At 42.3% G+C, this 13,164-nt stretch overlaps 1 pseudogene; it reads left to right on the top strand.

The window, feature by feature from the left end:
* Positions 1-12,848, top strand: part of LOC149200847 (E3 ubiquitin-protein ligase BRE1-like 1 pseudogene) — an 80,076-nt pseudogene extending 67,228 nt beyond the window's left edge.
* The last annotated feature ends 316 nt before the right edge of the window (positions 12,849-13,164 follow it).

The raw sequence follows: 13,164 nt of genomic DNA on the forward strand, positions 1-13,164 counted from the left end.
ATCTGTTTCAGACTGGACATGAGACAAATCTGCCTGAGTGGCTGCAAATGGCATGACCACATCAATGGGACATAGTGGCTAGAATCCCAAGCCCACCTAAAAAGGGTTGTGGCTAGACGAGATGTGGAGAGCCTAGTTATAGCTGTGTTGAACATAGGGGAGGCTCTCATCCCATGTGCATGGATGCTTTGAGTTGTACATGCATAGAATGTGTATGATCATCTTGTTGACAACCTCTATTTGGCCATCAGTTTGGGGATGGAAGGTTGTGGATTTAGTGATTTTGGTGTCCACCATCGACCAGAGACTGGACCAAAATTTACTGAGGAACCTTCTATCCCGATCTGAGATGATAGACTATGGGATCCTAATGTGTACCCACACTCGTTCAAAGAAGAGTTTAGCAGTGGCTTCTACTGTGATATTCTTCTTGCAGGCCACCACAATGGCCATCTTTGAGAACCTGTCGACGATCAAAAAACACAGTCATTTCCATGCTTAGTAAAAGGAAGGCCTAACATGTAATCCATGGAGATGGATTCCCAAGGTCGACTAGGGGTAGGCAACGAAGTATACATGCCTTGTTTCTTGATGGCTGGTTTGGCAATGGCATAGGCAGTGTTGGATCTGATGTACTTTCTAACATCATGTCGAAGAATCAGCCAATAGAAATACTTTTGCAATACTGCCACAGTTTTCTCGACCCCGAAATTCATAGCAGCCCAATTGTAGTGTGCTTCCCAAATCATCTTGGCACACTCGCTTGAAGGAACACAAAGGTGACCCACGTGACATAACAGGGCATCCTGGAGGTGAAAATCTGGAACATGTTGACCCTCCAAGAGTGTCTCGTATGTGTGGCCGAATTCTAGGTCACATTTGTAGAGAAGTGGCCAATCAGAAGTCTCGTTCCCACAAGAGTTGAGCACAATGGTTAATGCCATGATTGGTGGTCAACTGAAGCAAACTGAAAATTATTGGTGTTGCCCTTCTTATACTTGATATTCAAATGGAACTATTGTAGGTATGTGGACCACTTCTGATGGTGATCATTCTACAACTTCCCTTGGGTCTGTATGAACTGCAAGGGCTGGTGGTCTGTGTGGATGACTGTTTCCTTCCCCAAAATATAATGCTTCCATTATCGACAGGCCTGCATAATGGAATACATCTCTTTGTCATAATTGGGATACTTACAAAATGTGTCTGAAAGTGTCTCCCTATGATATGCCACTGGATGCCCATGTTGAGTAAGGACTGCCCCAATAGCATAGTCAGAGGCATCTGTCTTGATCTCAAATGGTTGTTTCAGTCTGGTAATGTGAGCACTAGTGTCAAGCAGAGGCAATGTTTCAACTCTGTGAATGCCTTCTGTTGAGATTTAGACCAAAAGAATTATTCTTTCACTCCTCCCTTAGTGACTTGACTCAAGGGCCAAGTGATACGAGAAAATCCCAACACGAACCTGCGGTAGAATTTTGCAAGACCCAGAAAGTTGTGGAGCTCTGTCAAAGTGGTTGGAGATGGCCAATCTTGGATGACTTGGATCTTGGCTGGATCCACATACACCCCCTATTCATCAAGAATGTATCCCAGATACTAAACTTGGGTCATGCCAAAAATTCATTTCTCCAAATTGGCACATAAATTGTGTTGCCACAGTGTTTGGAGAACCTGTCGAATGTGGTGGAGGCGCTCTTCCCAACTCTACCTGAAGATCAGGATGTCATCCAAGTATACCACTACAAATGAGTTGGTGAATGGCCGTTGTTAGCTACCTATATCAATAGGTTTCATATTTCATGATTGGCAAAGAAAGGTCCAAATATGCTCTGCTTTGGTGATACAAAGATCCCATATTTCCTAGAGAAAACAATGTATGTACATAAGTTCTTTGTGGACTCAATTTTGATGGGTGATCCAAAAGCCAAATCTGGATCATGCCATGTTTCAATTTTTTGTTGTAGAATAGAGGAAGAAGTCTATCCAAACTGTTTAATCTTGGCAGACCAGTAGCTAGGTAGAGAAGTAAGGTTCCCAACTGCTTAATCTGGGACCTTGGAAGCTATAAGGGCAGGATTAGATAGAAAATCAAAAGGAAAAAGCCAAGGAAAAGAAAAAGGCATATAAGGGTCTGCAAGTCTAAGTGCACCCTCCATGAAGAAATAAAAAATGCTAGGAAAATAGTTGGGTAGGCAGTTGGGTTGCAGAAGTGTCAGTCCTTTCTAATTGAGTGTTTGATAACATGTTTACAAAGGAATATTAGTGGATGGAGAAGGTCCTCTTCTCCATTATGTTGCAGCAAAGCAAAGGAGCATGTCTAACTTCCCAGTTTCCCCTTTCACTCCCATTCCTCACATCCCCTCATCAGTTGAGATTCATGGAAGAATTTGAGGTTTTATGGTGGTTCTTATTCCTTTAAAAGCCACATTTCTTGTCTAAAATTCTTTTCATTTTGATCTACTCCCTGAACCAAGTGATTTTCAAAATAAACTTAGTGATATCATTCCTCATTCACCCTTTTCATCCATATTAACTCCTAACTTCTATTATATAAATCCCCTGTGTTACCCTTTCCCTACTATTATAACACTATGGTGTATAAACCCCAAGCATTGTATAAATATCCCTCCCCTTGGCATTATAACTATATGTTCACTATCAGGGATTAAATTGACATCTGGTCAGCTTAAGAGCCCTAACCCTTGCCCCTCTTTCCCCTTCTGAAGTGAGTTAACCCATTAAACCCTTCATTTGCTAAGAAACCTTGTGAAAAACCCATTTCCACCCCTAACCCGCCTCGTTTGCAAAAAAATATAAAAACCCACTTTTCCCGTTTACCCAAAGTTTGGCGCAACAGCGCATTTGCATAAAAAAACATTGGAAAAACTACGTAATCCGCCAAATTTCCAAAGGTCCCGACGGGCGCAAATCTCAAAAGAAATATTATTTTATTCCTGCCCTCCATCTGTATCGTTCGGCCACCTCGACATCCCGTCGACCGTCGGATCGGGCCCCTTTGATCCAACGGCCATCGTGCATATCGGACCGGCCCCGACGTCCGAGAGTTACCTTCCGATATTTGTCAGAGGGTGACATCAGGCCTCTGCCACGCGTCACCCCGACAGCATATCAGAGGTACATCTGACATTTCTGCTTCCGTATCAAAAGCGGTGCGATATGAAACCGCTAACCACTTCCGGTTTCAATTGATCCGCCCTACCAGCGTCACTGCCAGCGTCACCTCTGTGTCAGCGCCCCGTCCTCCAGCTGCCCCACCTGTCTGCCACTTCACCATCCCCGTGGACCTCTTGTATGCCGCCACGTCACCCAATGATGTCATGCTGACGTCATCCGACTTTGACCCCACCTGATGACATCATGGTGACGTCATCCAAAAAAAGCGCCAAAGTCCTGAAAAAAACCATATTTTGGCCGAAATATCGCGTTTTTTGCACTTTTTGTAAAAAACGTTCTTGTATCCTCTGCATGAACTTCACGTCCGAGCCTTCGCCAACCTACTGAATTCAACTTGGAGATCCCTGGCACACCATTTCACCTGCATTCTTGACCATTGCTGACTGTATATCAGGTATTTATCCATGCAAATCCTTTCTGCGCCCGATTTTGTCTGTAAATTGCCAAAATAACTTAAAACAGTGAAAAAATATATAATTCACTGGCAAATTCCCTGTGCCTGGTCCCCATTTGCACCTAGAACGTCGAAATTCACCAGCTAAGCCTCGTTTACCTGCAATTTGATGTAAACTGCATTATGTTCGCGCAATCGCGAACTAGTAACCCAAACCATTCCAATTTGCTGTAAAAGAGAGAGTAAGGCCAGACATTTGCCCTAGTCGTGTTCAAAGCAGTATTTCAATTGCTGAAACTCACCTTTTGTCCTCTGTACCCAAGTAATTCACCTTCCTGTTCAAAGAAAACTCTTTAGTGTTGTTCTACACAGTAACACTAGTCCATAAACCACAGAAATCCTTAAAGTAACCATGGATCCACCAGTAGCCCCAGTGGCATTGAACGTTGCTCCATTGAATGCCCCTCAGAGACAATTGGAGTGGCAGCCTCTAGCAGACCTGGATTATCAGATATCCGAAGAAATGTTGATGCACAGCAAGTACCACATCCATCTGTTGAATGAGTTGAGGATTAAACATGAAGCTGGAACAGATGTATTAGGTATTTGGGACAATTTTCTCCCTATCTTCAAGCTCCCACAGGTCAACCAGTTTCTTGAGCTAATTCATCTATGTGCTGAATGCTATGACCCTACTCAGAGGGCAGTGCTTGACCCTTCAGGCTCAGCTGTTTTCTATATCACTCCTGAAGCCATCAGAGAGATGTTGCAATTCAAAACTCAGAAGAAATTGGTTCCTTTGTCACTGAGTGATCTGATTAAGAAAGGAGCCAGGTTGACAGATGCTCAGGTCACCAAATTAAATCAGCTCTACATTGACTCTGATTCTATGAAGTATCCTCCTATCAACCATGTATACCTCAATCAACTGGGCAGAGATCTAGTAGATATGATCAGTCCCATCCTGGGCTACAATTCAATTGAGTTTGTTGATGAAACTGTGCTGGTAATGATGCTTATGTTTACCCCTGGCAAATCTCCAGTCTGCTATGACTATGCCACTTACATATCAGACAAAATACATGAGCAATTGATGAACTTGGCAAGAGAAAGGGTGTTCAGATACACCTCCTACATCTACCATTTGATGTTGTACTATCAACACGAGAAATTTCATTTTGCTATGAAAAGAGTGGATGCACAAGGAAACCCAAGGTCAGTAGTCTATTGGTCCTCTGCCTTCCACTGCAGATCTGAATCTCCATACACTTACTGTGAGTTCATAGATCTCTTCATCCACCCAGCCATGTCTATGTTGATGAGCTCACCTCCTCCAAGACTAACTGATGAGATGCAAAGGGTCCTTCAGTTATCCAAAACATACAGCATTGGGGACTGGTACTTTTACCAACACCACACAGTCATCAGAATATATGGGTGTGAATTGCCTCCCTAAAGATTGCCCAGATATGTACCCATGAGATTATTTTCCCTGGAATATTTTAGGCAGTTTGGGAATGCCGATGTGCTTCACTTTTAAGGCAGAGGTAAAAAAGCACAACTAAAGGTCAGGAACCAACTTGGCCACTTTATCTATAACAAGAGGGAGGAAGGTTGGCGAGAAGCAGACAGAATGCTTGAATCCCTTGGCCTGCAAACCAGTTTCCTATGGAAACCATATGACCCCAATCACTTCATAACTTTAAGAAGGGTCAAGTATAGGCTGTCCGGTTATGATCATGTAAGGATTCCTCACATAGAAAAACATGCAAATCAAGTAAAATGGAGGAGAGGAACCTTAGAGGAGGTTGTCACACAAGAAGAGTTAAATGAAAGAGCAATAAGAAATCTGAGGAAGATAGCTGACCTTGAGCTTTGTTCATAGGTGTTTACTCTTCCAAGCACACAAGTGGGAGCAGTTGCCTCGTCCTCAACTGCAAATCAGCAAGCAGCCAAAGCTAGTGAGCAAACCTCTAGCAAAGGCAAGGAAAAAGAGATGGAAACAGAATAGCCTCCTCATGAGGAGGTGCAGCAGCAACAGCAGCATGTAGAGCAGCCACAACAGCAGGAACAACAGCAAGAAAAGGGGTAGCATGACAAAGAGCAGCCATTACAGTAAGAAAGGGCAGCTGAGGCCCCAATTTTCATTGAGCAGCAAGCTCAGAACACTGTGCCTCCTAGGCAAGAGACTACTACTGAAACCTCAGTCCTCCAAACTCCACAAAAGGAGGAAATAATTAGGAAAAGGGACAGAGAGACTCCCCTCACATCATCCATAATTCACGGAGAGAAAAGGCATAGAATGAATCCCCTCTCTGAGGAGGAAATGCCAATAGGGCAGTCTCTGGGCATGGGCCCACTTAGTAGAGAAGCATCCGCTAGTTCCTTCCAGCAGGGACAAGACAGAACAATGGGAGGAGAAGTCAGCTCCTCAAGCCACCAAAAAGAAGTTGAAGGAGGAATCAAACAGCAGTTTATTGATATTAAAAGGAAAAATGAGCCACTGAAAATACAGCTCTATAATCATCTGCTGAAAATGGCTCCTACCAACCAGCAAAGACTGATGTCTACCTATGATGTTCATGAGGGCAAGATGATAATGAGTCATTTTATGCCAGCTGTAGCACAACCACAGTCCCCTGCAGATTATATAAGGACCAATCTTGAGGTCCTTGCCAAGGACATCCACCCAATGGATCAAATCGAATTGCACAAGCAAACGGGCGAGATGGTGTATGCCTCCTTGGCAGATAAGGCACTAGTAAATTACAGGTTAGAAAATAGCCTAAATAATACAACTGCCCAGCTTGAGTTGGAAAGGGCATCCTCTCAAGCAAAGGATAACAGAATCAAAGCCTTGGAGGAAATAATTATAGAACTTGGGCATGATCCCAAGGATATTAAGGCTGTGCAGGCATTGTTGAAATTGAGAGACGCAGACATGGCAGCCCTTAGAAAGATGGTCAAAGTCCCAGCAAAAATTCACCCACAAACTGAAGAAGTTGCTCAACTGAGACATGATCAAGATGCCACAACTTTGCTGGTATCCCTATACAAATAGCTAATCCAAACCCAAGAGAAGTTGGGAGAGTCAGAGGCTGCCCAGGCAGCATTGCAGACAGCATTGCAGCAAAAGGAAGGAGGTCAAACCTCTCAGCCTCCTCCTGAAATAATTAATCTTGAGGAAGGTCCTCAAACCACTGCTCCCCCTACTCAACAAACAGAACAGGCAGCACCATCCACCTCAGCACCAGTGCCAACAACAGACCAAGCTTCAAGCCTGGACATGCAGAAACTAAGGAATGAAATCCAAGCCCTGGAAGCCCAAATGTTAGAGTTAAAAGAGGCCAGGGAAAATTTGGTCAAATTGAATGAAAGATATGACAAATCCAAGAAGACTGTAGCAGAAAAGGGCAGGGAAATAAAGGCCCTTAAAGACAGGATAAAGGAGCTGGAGAAGGAGCTCACATTGGATAAAGTGACAGCTGAGCTCAAGACAGTGCTATGGGCCAACATTGGCCAGTCCATCACTGACCAATGGCAGTACATTTAGACAATCCATGAGCAGTTGGAGCTCATTGCAAAAGCACAGAGGGAAATCTAGAGATCAAGGGCATCTCTAGGCAATATGCCTGAGGTTGCCAATAGAATGATCAATGTGCTTAACAACAGAACAAGTTCTCAGTTAGCTACTATGGGAATCTCCAACAGAACTGAGACCATCCAGCTAATAAAGAGGGTCCTAACACTGAGAAGCCTAGTGCAGACACTAGAAAGAAGGACCCAGGATATGCAGACCGAGGTCAATAGATTCATGGAAAAATTTGTGGCTTTGCAAAACAGAGGTCTTCCAAGCTTACTGAACAGCGCAGGAAAACTTCTTTCACATGAAAACTATGCCAAGAGGGTGAACACCTTTGCCACAAATCAGATCACAGAGAAGGCCAGCACCTCAGAGGAAATAGGGCCAGCAACAGGACAAAGTCTCTACAACAGGGTAGAGAACTTATTTTTTATTATGGATGAGATCAAGCATCTGTTTGAAGTGCCTCCCAACTTCTACAAATACACAGAGGCAGATGAGACATTAGAGGCAATTCTGAGGCATCAATTGCCCACACAGGAATACTGGACCAAAATGATACAGCTGATATTGTAAGCCAGAGCCTGTAAATCAAGTTTTGTTATTTATTATTCAAAATTACAAGTGATCATGCACAGGAAAACTTGGAAAGATCAGCATGCAGGAAAAGGGAAGGGCTGAGCCAACTCAGCAGAACTATTCGGCCAATAAAGCACAATTGACAGCTAACAGATAGCAGGGCCGAAAGTTACAGCACGACAACCATAAAGATACATTTCCCAGCATTAAAGCAGAACGTTCAGACCGACTCAGTGGCCTCCAAAGGTCAAAATATCTCCTGACAGACATAAAGAGCATTTATGTTGTATTAAAATCAGTAATAACTTCTTATCTGCTGTTCTGTACAAGTTGCTGAAACATTTATTTCTCAGATGACTCAACGCCTTAGATATTTTGTATGACCGTTTGTATATATTTCCCCCTGGCATAAGCTTGCAGGGGTTGTTGATTTCTCTTCAAGAGTTCTCTTGCTGTAAATTTTCAGAGTTTAATACAAAAGCTGATGGAATTTCCAAAGTCTGTGTTGTCTGAGGGATTGTAATGCGATTGCTGAGTGCTACAGGATTCCTGCGTGTTATCATGGCTCAATAAGTTTACTTTAAACTTTCGTTATGTTCTTTCTGTTATTTTTCATAACTCATCCATGTTCTAGATCTCACAATTAATGGCAGAGAAAAAGATTAATTCCAGGATTTGTTCATAGAATACCCTGAATTCAATCTGTGCTATTACAAATGTTTTCTTCAGTTATGGTTATAAAGGTGTGATTCTTAATTGCTGCACCCCTACACTGTATCTTTCACAGGAATTATTGTTTAGGAATTCAAGTCTGCTCCTTTACAATACATCTCTTTCTCACAACCAAGCTTAGTGGAAAATTCTTAATTGCTTTTCACTGGTTACACACATTTCATCATTATAATATCAATATTGTTTCATGAGATATTCAAAAGGCCCTGCAGTTTCAGCAATCCCAATCTACCTCTCAAACAACCAGTAACCAAAGACTCCATTACCCAATGGACTAGAATTATCTGAAGGTTTCCACCTTGGGTACAGAAGACATCCCTCAACCAAAACATAAAACCAAACCCTGAACATCACAGCTAGCCTAAAATACTATCAAAACAGAGACAAGTCATAAAGAGAGAGCCCTCTCTAACTACAGTTTGGCTAGACATTGTAATCCAAATATTGGTTAGTGGTTACCCCGGCCGTATTCCCTTGGGAGTCATAGGGAACAACCTGGGTGATAACATAATTGGCGACTCCGCTGGGGACTCCTTAGGATTTTCTAATTACTGTATATCTCCTAAATCTACAGATGAAATCTGAATACCAGCCAGGAAGCCTTCAGAACTGTTTCTGTTTTACATTAACAGGTTCAGATAAAAGCTGCTTCAGTTAATCTTCATGTTAGCTTTGGGAAATATACAGCCATTCCAAAATCTTGCCTAGTCCTTACAGATATAAAAATACTCCGAAAAACATACTCAAAAAGAAGTTCAGAAGCTGGCTCCTAAAAGGGAAACCAGACACACTAGGTCAAACCCTGACCCAAATCCACCAACAGTTTTTGAAAATCCTAATACAATCCCCAAAATAATTAGGAAGCAACAAAGGCAGGAAAATCCTAGTGATTTGAGTCCTGAGACAGCTCACCCTGAACCTGTTCCCACTCCAATCAAGGTTCTATTTCGGTCTAGCCTTGACTCCCCCAGTTCACCATCTACATCTCAAAGCCCTCCTTTCATACCTTCATCCACTGCACATATTCCCTTGACCAACACTCTAGTTTCTACCAGTCCCATCAACCCTGTAGTACCCATCATCCTTGTCATCCCGTTTATCCCTGTCAATCCCACAAACCCCGCAAATATGGCCAATAGGTATGCACCCTTGCAGTTACCTGCTAATGCTGCAGCTCTACCCCAAGACTACCAAACTAAGATCTCATATTTTGACTCCACTGGCCCTTTCACAGCTATTTGGCATGCCAAAAAGATGCAAGATCATTTTGAGACCTATGAAATAGATGATGACAGTGTTAGAATGAGGATGTTTGTTCAAAGTCTGACTGGGGATGTAAGAACTTGGTTTAGATCCCTGAATGAAAATTCCTTCACAACTCCTGATGAGCTTTCTCAAGCCTTTACTAACAGATGGGAGAAAAAGAAAGATCCCCTGCACATACTTGGTGAATATGACACTATCAAAAGAGGTCCCCAAGAGACTGTTTTGGAGTACTGTGCAAGATTCAACAATGTATATAACGCAATCCCACAAAATTTAAGACCTCCTCCTAATTTGGCCTTGTACAAATTTCCTGATGGTTTTGACCCTGATATGGCCTACCAGTTGAAGGAGAGAGCTCCTGAAACCCTTGCAGATGCCCAAAAGGTTGTTGTCACAGTGGAAGCTAATCTGATTGCCAAAAGAAACAGAGCAAGGTTGGAAAAGAGAACCACCTTCAAAGAAGAACCCTCAGCCTTTGATCAAAAACTCGATGTAATACTCACTGGTATGAAGAGATTGGGTGATAGAGTGGAATCTGTCGAGAGAAAGTCATCATGGGAAGCACCGCAAAACAACCCTCCTAGGAATCCAAATTTTAGGAGAACTCAAAATCCAAACGTTGGCAAGGCCAGTTCTGACCCAGATATAAGACCCCCTTTCCAAGAGAATTATGCTAAGACTTCCACATCAAGTGAACCCAATGATGATCCCCACATTAATTTAATGGGTTTGGATGGTGAAAGTCAAGTCTTTTTAACACAATAAGGTCATGAGGATGAGGAAATCAAGCTGTTCCAAACCAAGTCAGGTGAGTCATTTGACTTTAAACAAGGCTATGACACAGCTGTTTATGAAGTCCATAAATAATACAAGTTAAGGAGTAGAACTGTAAATGTAACGCAGCCTGAAAAGATAAAGGATAGCCAGCAGCCCAAAAGAGCCATAGTCACAGAGCCAAATGACACAACGGAATCACTTGCAAAGGAAGTAACCATTGAAGAAGTCACTGAACCGTTCTCTTCAAAACAGCAGCCTATGGCTACATCATCCTTGCACCCTAACCCAAGTGTCACTCCTCAAGAGATGAGCAAGAAGCGCAAGCCTCAAGATCAAGATAAGAATAAAGAAGAAGAGTTAGTGAACAAGGAAAGAACTGTCATCCATAACCAAAAGACCCAATCTGAAAAACCCTTTGACCTAGAAACTGAAATTGGTAAATTGAAGGTAGCTATTCCTCTTTCAAAACTAGCCAAGCATGACAGTTATCAACAGCAAATCAAGAAGTCCCTTCAACTTACTAACAACAAAGATGATGTCAATGTGTTGGATGATACCCCAGAATTGTTGTTCAGTCCAGAAGTTGATGGAAAAACAGTAGTCACTGGGATCTTACCTTTTTATGTCAGTTTACATGTTCATGATAAGATATTACACAATGCAATGTTTGACTCAGGTGCCTCTCACAACCTCATGCCAAAAGCAGTCATGGAAAGATTGAATCTAGATATTACAAGACCATATAAGGACCTATTCTCCTTTGACTCCAGCCAAGTCAAGTTCTAGGTCTAATAAAAGATCTATTATCTCTCAAAATTCTGTTTCCAAAAATTGCTCAGATTAGCTTAAAGACAAAGTGTTTTCGCAGCGCATGAATCCTTTAGCAGTTTCGCAGCGCAACCTGTTTTAGTGATTTCGTAGCGTGCTACGAAATTGGGGATTTGTTCGAATCCATAGTAGCTGTCATGCAAAATAGTTCTGGGGTGGATTCATTTTACAGGTGGCATGTTCTCAAGCTCCTGCATGTATGCTTGTCATTAAGTTTGGTTAGTCTGAGTTTCTTAGAGAGGGTGCAATAATTGGTTCATTGATGGATGCATGACCAATGCCTATCATATAGCCATTTGGGCAGCAATCTTTGTTCAATAAATAGGTGGACAGCTATTACAATGATGCTAATGGATCTGTTGGTTCTTCATATCATACAAAGACACTATTAGTGAGTTTAAAGTGATGGTTTCAACTCTACATAAAGAGATGGGTATGATGCAAGCACATTTAACTAAATTTAAGGAGACAGCCTTTGAAGTTCATTCATTGTGGGCAGAGGTCCATTCCCTCACAACTATACTTAACAGAAAGTCAAATGAATACAAAAAACTGTCAGATAAATGTGCAGACCATGCAGCTAAAATAAAATCCTTGCAGGCTTTGGTTACGGATCTAAGAGAGACTAAACAAGAGCTAAAGTTAATTCTGGAGATGTATGGACAGGAAACCACAGATTCCAGGGATGTCATGGAAGCAAGGAAGGTAGAATGCAAAACTTGGGCACAAGTGCATAAGCTAAAGTCTGCCCTTGATGAGCACAGTTTGGAATTGTGGGTCAAAGCAGCCAATGAAGCTGAGGCAGTCTGCCAACAGAGACTTGCTGTTGCTAAAGCTGAGATAGCTGACACAAGGCAAAAGCTTGATGCTGCAGAGAGGGACATCTTAGAGTTCACTGAGGCTCTGAAAGCTAAAAATGAAGAAGGAGAAGTGTATATAGATGAAATTGAGACTATTGGGCAAGCATACGAAGATATGCAAACTCAAAATCAACGATTACTTCAGCAGATAACAGAGAGAGATGATTACGATATCAAGCTTGTATCGGAGAGTGTGAAGGCAAAGCAGGTTCAAAATTCTCTTCTTATGGAGAAAAAGGATATGGCAAAGCAATTGCAGCAGGCTGGTGCTTCAGCAGAGATGTATAAACAAAAGATTATGCGTCTTGAAGAACAGGTGAGGGTTCACTTGGATCAAATTGGAAATGATGTAGCCGCGCCACCAAATGCAACATTGTTTGTGGATCTTGAGCTTGTGTCTTGGAAGGTTGTCGGTGAAGTTACTGATGATAAGAAAGTGCTGAAGAAAATCCTGAAGCAAGCAGAAGGTTATGAACGACCTAATAATGGGTTCAGTGCAATAAATGTTGAAAATGGCGATTTCTGGATTCAAGTTACAACAGTGAAAATCTATCAGATGAATGGTTTTGTTATATGGCGCCTTTTAAAGGTTCTTGTAGTATCCTTGAACAAGAAATTGAACCGGGGGTAATTACAGTTGGTGCAAAATGGTCGAATGGTGGATTTATAACTTCGAGAGCATCAAAATATTAAAAGAGCACGTGGTGACATGCAATCTTATGCAAAGATAGTTAATGATAGATATATTCGACATCTGGAACGTATGCATAGCTATTTGGATGCGCCTAGCCGTCCTTATGGTGGAGTTTCTGGTTCAAAACGTCCATATTCTGCTCTGGATGATGTTCCTAGGTATACAGAACCAGATTTAAGGCACTCGAGGGCACGCCTAGACTACTACGTTAGTGCTGGTGCTCCGCTCTATGAAGGCACCGGTTATGGCCGGC

Source organism: Pinus tabuliformis, chromosome 2_1, assembly GCF_031772625.1.
Source record: "Pinus tabuliformis cultivar Carrire ecotype Pingquan chromosome 2_1, CPIR1, whole genome shotgun sequence".
In the NCBI taxonomy this organism is placed as follows: domain Eukaryota; kingdom Viridiplantae; phylum Streptophyta; class Pinopsida; order Pinales; family Pinaceae; genus Pinus; species Pinus tabuliformis.